The sequence below is a fragment of the Pelobates fuscus genome, chromosome 13, assembly GCF_036172605.1.
Source record: "Pelobates fuscus isolate aPelFus1 chromosome 13, aPelFus1.pri, whole genome shotgun sequence".
Classification (NCBI taxonomy): domain Eukaryota; kingdom Metazoa; phylum Chordata; class Amphibia; order Anura; family Pelobatidae; genus Pelobates; species Pelobates fuscus.
In genome coordinates, this window is record NC_086329.1 from 49,726,768 (window position 1) to 49,740,209 (window position 13,442).

Consider the following 13,442-nt stretch of genomic DNA (forward strand, 5'->3'; position numbering starts at 1 on the left):
GATCACCTGGTCGGGTCCTCTTCAGCTGCAAGTAGGGTAGATAGAGCAAGCAATTAAGCACCACCTGCTGCTGATTGCTCGCAATCACTCAATAATGCAATTAATTAAACTTTTAATTGATTGATAACCTAGATGTTGCTCAGATTTCCCTCCAAAACGTTTGTGCTGTCATTGCAAAGACCAGCATGCTGCAGGCTGCAGCAAATTTGCATAATTAATCCCGCCCACTTTTCCAACACTGATAATGCACGCTGCCAGCCAGCCAGCCAGCCAGCCAGCCAGCCAGCCAGCCAGCCAGCCAGCCAGCCAGCCAGCAATACATACTCTGACTTCTTCACAATGGATATGTACTGGACACTTTTATTCCATGAAGTGATTACACAGATTTACATGATAACAATGATTAAATAAATACATGGGATCAGGTGAAAAGAATTGCATCGTGCACAGCACATGATAGAGAATAACAATCAGACTAGCGATCAATCCAAACGAAACAATAACAGTTAACAAACATTGCTACAAGTGTCCATAATTCAAGGAATGTCATGTTTTTGGTCCGTTCCGTCCAGGCTTCATTCAGGCATGCCATGCCGCAGACAGGGGGAGGCAGAGCTCGCACTTAGACAGAACAGAGAAAAAAGCAGGGAAGGAAGGAAGAAGGAGAACAAGTTTGCCTTCGTTCTCGCCAAGTGAGAGTCCAGTGGCTTTTTGCATTTTTTGTTCAATCAAAAAATCTATTTTTTAACCAGCATAAGAGAGGTGCACCGGTCCTGGAGGTACTGCAATACCAGGTCAATGCGTGGAGTGGACAGAGCAAGCTCTTCTTCCATCTCCCTGTTCCAAAAATCCATTTAATATATGGTCCCCAGATAGGGGACGTATCAGATATTAAACTGATAAGAACAGATACTACACTTGATCTTAGCCAAAAGGCCGAGAAGCGATAACCAGAATGGGCGCCCAGCTACTCACCTGCCGTTCGCTGGCGCTTGTTCAGCTTGCGGTGAGCCTTGGGCACAGTGCCGCCTTTTCCTCATCTAGGTGTAAGCAGGCTACAAATAGCAACAGAGACAAAGTCACCAGAGCAGCAAACAACCTCTAAACCCTTGAAACCCAGCTCCCCTTCTTAACCTTGTCCATTCCTCCCCCTCCCCTCCAGACATACCTTGCACCTCTGTCTCTCCTGCTCAGCTGCTACCGCTGATAAGGTGCCTAACGAGGTTGCTGGATCACCTGGTCGGGTCCTCTTCAGCTGCAAGTAGGGTAGATAGAGCAAGCAATTAAGCACCACCTGCTGCTGATTGCTCGCAATCACTCAATAATGCAATTAATTAAACTTTTAATTGATTGATAACCTAGATGTTGCTCAGATTTCCCTCCAAAACGTTTGTGCTGTCATTGCAAAGACCAGCATGCTGCAGGCTGCAGCAAATTTGCATAATTAATCCCGCCCACTTTTCCAACACTGATAATGCACGCTGCCAGCCAGCCAGCCAGCCAGCCAGCCAGCCAGCCAGCCAGCCAGCCAGCCAGCAATACATACTCTGACTTCTTCACAATGGATATGTACTGGACACTTTTATTCCATGAAGTGATTACACAGATTTACATGATAACAATGATTAAATAAATACATGGGATCAGGTGAAAAGAATTGCATCGTGCACAGCACATGATAGAGAATAACAATCAGACTAGCGATCAATCCAAACGAAACAATAACAGTTAACAAACATTGCTACAAGTGTCCATAATTCAAGGAATGTCATGTTTTTGGTCCGTTCCGTCCAGGCTTCATTCAGGCATGCCATGCCGCAGACAGGGGGAGGCAGAGCTCGCACTTAGACAGAACAGAGAAAAAAGCAGGGAAGGAAGGAAGGAAGAAGGAGAACAAGTTTGCCTTCGTTCTCGCCAAGTGAGAGTCCAGTGGCTTTTTGCATTTTTTGTTCAATCAAAAAATCTATTTTTTAACCAGCATAAGAGAGGTGCACCGGTCCTGGAGGTACTGCAATACCAGGTCAATGCGTGGAGTGGACAGAGCAAGCTCTTCTTCCATCTCCCTGTTCCAAAAATCCATTTAATATATGGTCCCCAGATAGGGGACGTATCAGATATTAAACTGATAAGAACAGATACTACACTTGATCTTAGCCAAAAGGCCGAGAAGCGATAACCAGAATGGGCGCCCAGCTACTCACCTGCCGTTCGCTGGCGCTTGTTCAGCTTGCGGTGAGCCTTGGGCACAGTGCCGCCTTTTCCTCATCTAGGTGTAAGCAGGCTACAAATAGCAACAGAGACAAAGTCACCAGAGCAGCAAACAACCTCTAAACCCTTGAAACCCAGCTCCCCTTCTTAACCTTGTCCATTCCTCCCCCTCCCCTCCAGACATACCTTGCACCTCTGTCTCTCCTGCTCAGCTGCTACCGCTGATAAGGTGCCTAACGAGGTTGCTGGATCACCTGGTCGGGTCCTCTTCAGCTGCAAGTAGGGTAGATAGAGCAAGCAATTAAGCACCACCTGCTGCTGATTGCTCGCAATCACTCAATAATGCAATTAATTAAACTTTTAATTGATTGATAACCTAGATGTTGCTCAGATTTCCCTCCAAAACGTTTGTGCTGTCATTGCAAAGACCAGCATGCTGCAGGCTGCAGCAAATTTGCATAATTAATCCCGCCCACTTTTCCAACACTGATAATGCACGCTGCCAGCCAGCCAGCCAGCCAGCCAGCCAGCCAGCCAGCCAGCCAGCCAGCCAGCAATACATACTCTGACTTCTTCACAATGGATATGTACTGGACACTTTTATTCCATGAAGTGATTACACAGATTTACATGATAACAATGATTAAATAAATACATGGGATCAGGTGAAAAGAATTGCATCGTGCACAGCACATGATAGAGAATAACAATCAGACTAGCGATCAATCCAAACGAAACAATAACAGTTAACAAACATTGCTACAAGTGTCCATAATTCAAGGAATGTCATGTTTTTGGTCCGTTCCGTCCAGGCTTCATTCAGGCATGCCATGCCGCAGACAGGGGGAGGCAGAGCTCGCACTTAGACAGAACAGAGAAAAAAGCAGGGAAGGAAGGAAGGAAGAAGGAGAACAAGTTTGCCTTCGTTCTCGCCAAGTGAGAGTCCAGTGGCTTTTTGCATTTTTTGTTCAATCAAAAAATCTATTTTTTAACCAGCATAAGAGAGGTGCACCGGTCCTGGAGGTACTGCAATACCAGGTCAATGCGTGGAGTGGACAGAGCAAGCTCTTCTTCCATCTCCCTGTTCCAAAAATCCATTTAATATATGGTCCCCAGATAGGGGACGTATCAGATATTAAACTGATAAGAACAGATACTACACTTGATCTTAGCCAAAAGGCCGAGAAGCGATAACCAGAATGGGCGCCCAGCTACTCACCTGCCGTTCGCTGGCGCTTGTTCAGCTTGCGGTGAGCCTTGGGCACAGTGCCGCCTTTTCCTCATCTAGGTGTAAGCAGGCTACAAATAGCAACAGAGACAAAGTCACCAGAGCAGCAAACAACCTCTAAACCCTTGAAACCCAGCTCCCCTTCTTAACCTTGTCCATTCCTCCCCCTCCCCTCCAGACATACCTTGCACCTCTGTCTCTCCTGCTCAGCTGCTACCGCTGATAAGGTGCCTAACGAGGTTGCTGGATCACCTGGTCGGGTCCTCTTCAGCTGCAAGTAGGGTAGATAGAGCAAGCAATTAAGCACCACCTGCTGCTGATTGCTCGCAATCACTCAATAATGCAATTAATTAAACTTTTAATTGATTGATAACCTAGATGTTGCTCAGATTTCCCTCCAAAACGTTTGTGCTGTCATTGCAAAGACCAGCATGCTGCAGGCTGCAGCAAATTTGCATAATTAATCCCGCCCACTTTTCCAACACTGATAATGCACGCTGCCAGCCAGCCAGCCAGCCAGCCAGCCAGCCAGCCAGCCAGCCAGCCAGCCAGCAATACATACTCTGACTTCTTCACAATGGATATGTACTGGACACTTTTATTCCATGAAGTGATTACACAGATTTACATGATAACAATGATTAAATAAATACATGGGATCAGGTGAAAAGAATTGCATCGTGCACAGCACATGATAGAGAATAACAATCAGACTAGCGATCAATCCAAACGAAACAATAACAGTTAACAAACATTGCTACAAGTGTCCATAATTCAAGGAATGTCATGTTTTTGGTCCGTTCCGTCCAGGCTTCATTCAGGCATGCCATGCCGCAGACAGGGGGAGGCAGAGCTCGCACTTAGACAGAACAGAGAAAAAAGCAGGGAAGGAAGGAAGGAAGAAGGAGAACAAGTTTGCCTTCGTTCTCGCCAAGTGAGAGTCCAGTGGCTTTTTGCATTTTTTGTTCAATCAAAAAATCTATTTTTTAACCAGCATAAGAGAGGTGCACCGGTCCTGGAGGTACTGCAATACCAGGTCAATGCGTGGAGTGGACAGAGCAAGCTCTTCTTCCATCTCCCTGTTCCAAAAATCCATTTAATATATGGTCCCCAGATAGGGGACGTATCAGATATTAAACTGATAAGAACAGATACTACACTTGATCTTAGCCAAAAGGCCGAGAAGCGATAACCAGAATGGGCGCCCAGCTACTCACCTGCCGTTCGCTGGCGCTTGTTCAGCTTGCGGTGAGCCTTGGGCACAGTGCCGCCTTTTCCTCATCTAGGTGTAAGCAGGCTACAAATAGCAACAGAGACAAAGTCACCAGAGCAGCAAACAACCTCTAAACCCTTGAAACCCAGCTCCCCTTCTTAACCTTGTCCATTCCTCCCCCTCCCCTCCAGACATACCTTGCACCTCTGTCTCTCCTGCTCAGCTGCTACCGCTGATAAGGTGCCTAACGAGGTTGCTGGATCACCTGGTCGGGTCCTCTTCAGCTGCAAGTAGGGTAGATAGAGCAAGCAATTAAGCACCACCTGCTGCTGATTGCTCGCAATCACTCAATAATGCAATTAATTAAACTTTTAATTGATTGATAACCTAGATGTTGCTCAGATTTCCCTCCAAAACGTTTGTGCTGTCATTGCAAAGACCAGCATGCTGCAGGCTGCAGCAAATTTGCATAATTAATCCCGCCCACTTTTCCAACACTGATAATGCACGCTGCCAGCCAGCCAGCCAGCCAGCCAGCCAGCCAGCCAGCCAGCCAGCCAGCCAGCAATACATACTCTGACTTCTTCACAATGGATATGTACTGGACACTTTTATTCCATGAAGTGATTACACAGATTTACATGATAACAATGATTAAATAAATACATGGGATCAGGTGAAAAGAATTGCATCGTGCACAGCACATGATAGAGAATAACAATCAGACTAGCGATCAATCCAAACGAAACAATAACAGTTAACAAACATTGCTACAAGTGTCCATAATTCAAGGAATGTCATGTTTTTGGTCCGTTCCGTCCAGGCTTCATTCAGGCATGCCATGCCGCAGACAGGGGGAGGCAGAGCTCGCACTTAGACAGAACAGAGAAAAAAGCAGGGAAGGAAGGAAGGAAGAAGGAGAACAAGTTTGCCTTCGTTCTCGCCAAGTGAGAGTCCAGTGGCTTTTTGCATTTTTTGTTCAATCAAAAAATCTATTTTTTAACCAGCATAAGAGAGGTGCACCGGTCCTGGAGGTACTGCAATACCAGGTCAATGCGTGGAGTGGACAGAGCAAGCTCTTCTTCCATCTCCCTGTTCCAAAAATCCATTTAATATATGGTCCCCAGATAGGGGACGTATCAGATATTAAACTGATAAGAACAGATACTACACTTGATCTTAGCCAAAAGGCCGAGAAGCGATAACCAGAATGGGCGCCCAGCTACTCACCTGCCGTTCGCTGGCGCTTGTTCAGCTTGCGGTGAGCCTTGGGCACAGTGCCGCCTTTTCCTCATCTAGGTGTAAGCAGGCTACAAATAGCAACAGAGACAAAGTCACCAGAGCAGCAAACAACCTCTAAACCCTTGAAACCCAGCTCCCCTTCTTAACCTTGTCCATTCCTCCCCCTCCCCTCCAGACATACCTTGCACCTCTGTCTCTCCTGCTCAGCTGCTACCGCTGATAAGGTGCCTAACGAGGTTGCTGGATCACCTGGTCGGGTCCTCTTCAGCTGCAAGTAGGGTAGATAGAGCAAGCAATTAAGCACCACCTGCTGCTGATTGCTCGCAATCACTCAATAATGCAATTAATTAAACTTTTAATTGATTGATAACCTAGATGTTGCTCAGATTTCCCTCCAAAACGTTTGTGCTGTCATTGCAAAGACCAGCATGCTGCAGGCTGCAGCAAATTTGCATAATTAATCCCGCCCACTTTTCCAACACTGATAATGCACGCTGCCAGCCAGCCAGCCAGCCAGCCAGCCAGCCAGCCAGCCAGCCAGCCAGCCAGCCAGCAATACATACTCTGACTTCTTCACAATGGATATGTACTGGACACTTTTATTCCATGAAGTGATTACACAGATTTACATGATAACAATGATTAAATAAATACATGGGATCAGGTGAAAAGAATTGCATCGTGCACAGCACATGATAGAGAATAACAATCAGACTAGCGATCAATCCAAACGAAACAATAACAGTTAACAAACATTGCTACAAGTGTCCATAATTCAAGGAATGTCATGTTTTTGGTCCGTTCCGTCCAGGCTTCATTCAGGCATGCCATGCCGCAGACAGGGGGAGGCAGAGCTCGCACTTAGACAGAACAGAGAAAAAAGCAGGGAAGGAAGGAAGGAAGAAGGAGAACAAGTTTGCCTTCGTTCTCGCCAAGTGAGAGTCCAGTGGCTTTTTGCATTTTTTGTTCAATCAAAAAATCTATTTTTTAACCAGCATAAGAGAGGTGCACCGGTCCTGGAGGTACTGCAATACCAGGTCAATGCGTGGAGTGGACAGAGCAAGCTCTTCTTCCATCTCCCTGTTCCAAAAATCCATTTAATATATGGTCCCCAGATAGGGGACGTATCAGATATTAAACTGATAAGAACAGATACTACACTTGATCTTAGCCAAAAGGCCGAGAAGCGATAACCAGAATGGGCGCCCAGCTACTCACCTGCCGTTCGCTGGCGCTTGTTCAGCTTGCGGTGAGCCTTGGGCACAGTGCCGCCTTTTCCTCATCTAGGTGTAAGCAGGCTACAAATAGCAACAGAGACAAAGTCACCAGAGCAGCAAACAACCTCTAAACCCTTGAAACCCAGCTCCCCTTCTTAACCTTGTCCATTCCTCCCCCTCCCCTCCAGACATACCTTGCACCTCTGTCTCTCCTGCTCAGCTGCTACCGCTGATAAGGTGCCTAACGAGGTTGCTGGATCACCTGGTCGGGTCCTCTTCAGCTGCAAGTAGGGTAGATAGAGCAAGCAATTAAGCACCACCTGCTGCTGATTGCTCGCAATCACTCAATAATGCAATTAATTAAACTTTTAATTGATTGATAACCTAGATGTTGCTCAGATTTCCCTCCAAAACGTTTGTGCTGTCATTGCAAAGACCAGCATGCTGCAGGCTGCAGCAAATTTGCATAATTAATCCCGCCCACTTTTCCAACACTGATAATGCACGCTGCCAGCCAGCCAGCCAGCCAGCCAGCCAGCCAGCCAGCCAGCCAGCAATACATACTCTGACTTCTTCACAATGGATATGTACTGGACACTTTTATTCCATGAAGTGATTACACAGATTTACATGATAACAATGATTAAATAAATACATGGGATCAGGTGAAAAGAATTGCATCGTGCACAGCACATGATAGAGAATAACAATCAGACTAGCGATCAATCCAAACGAAACAATAACAGTTAACAAACATTGCTACAAGTGTCCATAATTCAAGGAATGTCATGTTTTTGGTCCGTTCCGTCCAGGCTTCATTCAGGCATGCCATGCCGCAGACAGGGGGAGGCAGAGCTCGCACTTAGACAGAACAGAGAAAAAAGCAGGGAAGGAAGGAAGAAGGAGAACAAGTTTGCCTTCGTTCTCGCCAAGTGAGAGTCCAGTGGCTTTTTGCATTTTTTGTTCAATCAAAAAATCTATTTTTTAACCAGCATAAGAGAGGTGCACCGGTCCTGGAGGTACTGCAATACCAGGTCAATGCGTGGAGTGGACAGAGCAAGCTCTTCTTCCATCTCCCTGTTCCAAAAATCCATTTAATATATGGTCCCCAGATAGGGGACGTATCAGATATTAAACTGATAAGAACAGATTTTTTTTTTTTTTTTTTTCGAACCACTCAGTCACAGAGCATTTCCTCCAGATGACATTCAAGGAATCTCTCAGGTAACATCCTTATGATTCTTTTCAATAAAATATTATAATAATCACAACACACAAAAAAACAACAATTCCCATCACCTTCCCCACAACCCACAGCAAACCACCCACTTCAAAAACACATCAAAGTTAGAGATCCTAAACCAATCATCCTACCATTCATACTTACCCCATTTTTTTTTTTTTTTTTTTTTTTTTAAAGAAAACACACAGTATATATACGGTACTTCAAAAACATACCCTAAAAAACGCCACACAATCCACCACCCAATAACACCAATACCCACCAATTCATCTTATTAGCCCTCAACCCACCAATTTTGCTTGTCTTCGTTTCCTGAATAAAACAAAACATACATTAACAAAAATACAGCATAACCCTTTTTTTCCTTTTTTTTTTCCCTTTTTTTTTTTATTCTCTTCAAAAATAACAAAAACCAAACTACAAACTCTACCCACCACCCATCATTCCTATGCACACCATTTTTTCCATTTTTTTGTCTTCCAAAAACCTTCCGCATCTAACTCACCTTTTTTCCTTACATCCAATAAATAATACAAATACATTTTCCCACGAATCATTCTCAAACATCCATCAACTCCTATACCATCATTCTTAAATACTAACAAATTCCTCACATCCCATAATACTTCTTTTACACAACACATCATCAACCATAACACTCTCTCTCTTTCTTTATCAATTTTACACACTCCATATAATAAAACTTCAAACGTAAAAACTTGTACACCACTCAAACAAACAAACATCTTCAACAATTTCTTCAAAACATCCCTCACAAAACAACAATTCCAAAACATATGAACCACATTTTCACAACATCCACACCCAACCCTCGGACACATTTCAACTCTCGCTAAACTCCTTCCATGTAAAAATTCCCTCGTAGGTAATACATTATGTACTGCCATCCACGCTATATCTCTCTGTCTATTTACCACCTCAATACCATTCATTCTCTTCCAAACTTCTTTGCTCTGATCCATACTCAATCCAACAATTCCCAACATTTCTTCTTTACCTCGTATTAGTTTAAACACTCTTTTTTTCTCACACCATTCATCTTTTGACACATTCACTAAGTCATACTTTTTCACACATACCTCAATCTTCCTATAAAACCAAGGTATATTAAAACAATAAGGTTTCATTCGATCTAATTCATGTAAACCATACTTTCTCAGAATCATTCCTGCCTCATATTTTAACATACACCCTATCATATTTTCTTGTAAACTAATTTTCACACACATCCTAACATAATGCACTAACAAAAATTGCTCCAGATCTGGCATACCCATACCTCCATTCTCTCTCTTTTTCATAACTTTTTCTCTGCACAATCTCTCCATCCTTCCACCCCAAAAAAACAAAAACATAATCCTAACTAACTTCCGTAGTCTTTTATGATCTATAGGAAAAATAAAATTAAGATACAACATAATAGGAATTAAAACTGCTTTAATAATTAAAATCTTTCCCTCCATTGATAAAATCCTTTCATTCCAAAATCCAATCTTCTGATTCACTCTATTCACAACCTTTACCCAACTCTGTTTTCCTTTTAATTCCTCATCAAAACTCACCCCTAATACGTCAACCCCATCCGTCACCACTGGCCACCCACACAATTCAATCTCTCTCCAGTCACCAAAGGCCTTACATGCACATTTATCCCAATTCACTTTAAAACCACTCGCCAAACAAAACAATTCAACTAATAATTTAATTCTCCTTAAACCCGCTAGATTCTTGCAAACAACAGTCACGTCATCCATATAACCCAACACTTTCAAACTTCTCGCACCACTACCTGGGATTTCCACACCTCTCACCAATTTATCCTTCCTTATACTCTTCAACAATGGTTCTATCACACAAATAAAAAGAATTGGAGACAGGGGGCACCCCTGCCTCACCCCAGAGCCTACTTTAAACACATCAGTCCACCAACCATTCACTTGTACCACACTACTAATATTTGCATACATACATTTTATCCAATTTAATAATTTACTAGGTATTCCCATTCTATCCAAAACTTTAAACATAAAACCATGCGCTACCCTATCATACGCCTTTTCAAAATCAATCGTCGCAATCGCTACTCCTTGCTTTCTTTCCATACAATCCCACAACACATCTCTCAAACATATCAAATTCTCCGCAATTTGTCTCCCAGGTACTGCACATACTTGCTCTTCACCAATCATATCTCCAATCACATCTTTCATCCTATTTGCAATAATTTTGGCTAAAATTTTATAATCCGAATTAAGTAAAGTTATTGGTCTCCAATTTTTCAAATCTTGTTTATCACCTTTTTTAAAAATTAAAACAATCACTCCTCTCTTCATTGATTCAGTCAATTCTCCCTTACATAAAACCATTTTACATACATCCAAGAAATCATCTCCAATCACTTCCCAAAACAATCTATAAAATTCAATTGGCAACCCATCACATCCAGGCGTTTTATTTAGTTTAAAATTATCAATCGTACTACGTAATTCATTCTTATCTATCACTCTTACCAGGCTATATTCATCCTCCTTCCTCACACCTCTCTCTACTTTTTCCAACAAATCATTCTCCAAACTCACATCCCTTTCCCTATCAGTGTATAACTTTTGATAAAAGCCTTTGACTTCATTTAACATTAAATCTTTTCCCGTTAACAAAACCCCATCCTCATTCAAAATACCATCCATACCTTGCTTTCCCTTATACACCTTCTTGAAAAAAAACCTCGTACACTTTTCATCTTTATCAAAAACATTCATCCTGGCAGCAAATACAATCTTCCTACCTTTTTCATCCAAACATTTCTTCCTTTCTTCCCTTGCTGTCTCTATCTCCTCATTCACTTCCCACCCCAACTCTCTCAACTTACATAAATAATCAATCCTTTTCCTAATGCTCTCAAAACATTCTCTCTCTCTCTTAGCTTTCGCTCTGCCTTTACAAATAAAAAATTCCTTTGTTTTTTCTTTCACCCATTCCCACCAATCAAGTATACATGCAAACTCATTTTTACGTTCTCTCCACCTCTTATACATCACCAAATAATTCTCTTTTATTTCTTCATCTTCTAACATACTCACATTCATCTTCCAACAGCCTTTTCCATACTCCATGCGCACCTCCATACGAACTCTTCCTTCCAACATCACATGGTCAGAAAACGGGACTTTGTGCATAAGAAGACATTCTACCACAACACCCTGTGAAACAAAACAATAATCAATTCGTGATTTCACAGTCCCCTTATCACTAAAATACGTATACACCTCTTTATCTCCTGTGACTTTCACCATATCAATGTAATCAAAATCCCTAATCAAATTACCCAACATCCTACCTGATCTGTCTAATTTACAGTCGTCACTATTACCCACCCTGTCCTCCCTCCGTATAATACAATTAAAATCCCCTATAAGAAAAGTGAACTCCCTTCCCGGCAAATACATACTCAGACACTCAAACACATCCACCCTTTCATTCCTATTAACCGGTGCATACATATTAAAAATCCTAAACCTTGTGCCCCTAAATAAAACATTAACCAACAACACCCTCCCTGACACTATTTCAATTACATCAATAATTTCAAATTCCCACCCCTTAAATAGAATCGCAACACCTAAGTTTTTCCCATCACCACAAGAAAAAACTATTGGTCCTAAATTCCAGGAATATGACTGTGGCACCTCCTTCAAACAACATTCCTGCAGGCAACAAAAGGAGAAATTAACATTTTTTAAATACTCAAAAATCAAAACTCTCCGTTTTGCTGAAAAAATACTTCTCACATTTAGTGAGCAGAAATTAAACATGAATCAGAGGGGAAACAACCTCATCACACTTCACGTGCCACTGTCCGTATCAACAAACTTTTCAGAGCTTTGAGAGTATCCCGAAATCCCAACCAGTCTCGACACGTCCCTCGTGTCAAACAAAGGTGCTGCAGAACTAGAAGTATCACCCTCAGAGCCGGACACCCTTCCTGGAGACACCTCCCTCAGCACCTTCTGGAATTCCTTAGATAATTTACGGCTCCTCCTACGCACCTTTTTTGCAGCATGAACCGTTTTTTCCTGTTCCTCACTTTCCGAATCTACAGTCGAAGGACCAGCCACCACATTTTCCACCACTTTTTCCACCTCCATCGACTCACCTTCAACCATACTCTCAGAAACAAACACCAACTCATCACTGGCTTTCTTTTTTGCCAGGTCCTCAGCCATAATCTGAGCATGACGAGCTTCATGCTCCTCTTTTGATTTCAAACCAGTACCAAATGTGGGAATGAAAGGAATCCTGACTTTCTCTCCAGCTATCTTCTTTTCCTCATTTTCACCCACCACCGTGCTCTCAGAAACCTTCACCCAAGAAAAATCATGCTGTACATTTGGACATGACCTGGCCATATGCCTCTCAGAACCACACAGGTCACAACGCTTCTTTTCAGCACATTCCGACGCTGTGTGGCCTTCACTGAAACAATTTCTACAACACTGGCCCTTATCGCATTCATCGCTAGTATGTCCAAATTGAAAACAATTTCGGCAGTACTTGGGCTGACCGGGATAAAACAAGTAACCCCTATTACCTCCGATTGAGAAGTTTTGGGGCGGGTGTACCAACCCATTTATACCGGTTGCATCTGCCTTTAAGACGACAAAAAACTTACGTTTGCCGTTGTATACACCAAACATGTTCACTTGTTTGAAGGGCTTGGAAACGGACGAGCAATACCGATTCAAGAAGGCCGTAATTTCTTCGTCGCTAACAAAGGGGTTAAACATATGTACAATTAGGGGTAGTCTAGACATTGAAACGTGCGGTACAAAAGTAATACCTTCCAGCAGGAACTCTGTCGCCTTCTGTCTTTCACGTTCCATCACCGTAGCCAGTTGTTCTTGGGTCATAAACGTGACGTCGTACATTCCCCTCGCCGGGAAATCTTGGATGCAGAACAACCACTCCCTGGGGACCTTCAACAAACCTTCCAATATCTCCTTCTGGACTGTATGCAAACTCACGGACCTTTTCTTTTCATCAGCAACGTACAACCGCACAGTACGTGGATAA

At 43.0% G+C, this 13,442-nt stretch overlaps 6 non-coding genes and 1 pseudogene across 6 annotated transcripts; all 7 read right to left on the minus strand.

The window, feature by feature from the left end:
- Window positions 1–757: 757 nt before the first annotated feature.
- Window positions 758–948, minus strand: LOC134583962 (U2 spliceosomal RNA). Its single transcript, XR_010086328.1, has one exon. It is a non-coding gene; the product is annotated as a U2 spliceosomal RNA (small nuclear RNA).
- Window positions 949–1,983: 1,035 nt separating this feature from the next.
- Window positions 1,984–2,174, minus strand: LOC134583963 (U2 spliceosomal RNA). Its single transcript, XR_010086329.1, has one exon. It is a non-coding gene; the product is annotated as a U2 spliceosomal RNA (small nuclear RNA).
- Window positions 2,175–3,209: 1,035 nt separating this feature from the next.
- LOC134583965 (U2 spliceosomal RNA) lies at window positions 3,210–3,400 on the minus strand. Its single transcript, XR_010086330.1, has one exon. It is a non-coding gene; the product is annotated as a U2 spliceosomal RNA (small nuclear RNA).
- A 1,035-nt stretch (window positions 3,401–4,435) lies between these two features.
- LOC134583967 (U2 spliceosomal RNA) lies at window positions 4,436–4,626 on the minus strand. The gene has a single exon (XR_010086331.1). It is a non-coding gene; the product is annotated as a U2 spliceosomal RNA (small nuclear RNA).
- A 1,035-nt stretch (window positions 4,627–5,661) lies between these two features.
- LOC134583968 (U2 spliceosomal RNA) lies at window positions 5,662–5,852 on the minus strand. The gene has a single exon (XR_010086332.1). It is a non-coding gene; the product is annotated as a U2 spliceosomal RNA (small nuclear RNA).
- A 1,039-nt stretch (window positions 5,853–6,891) lies between these two features.
- Window positions 6,892–7,082, minus strand: LOC134583969 (U2 spliceosomal RNA). The gene has a single exon (XR_010086333.1). It is a non-coding gene; the product is annotated as a U2 spliceosomal RNA (small nuclear RNA).
- Window positions 7,083–8,105: 1,023 nt separating this feature from the next.
- LOC134584177 (U2 spliceosomal RNA) lies at window positions 8,106–8,325 on the minus strand (annotated as a pseudogene).
- Window positions 8,326–13,442: the final 5,117 nt, after the last annotated feature.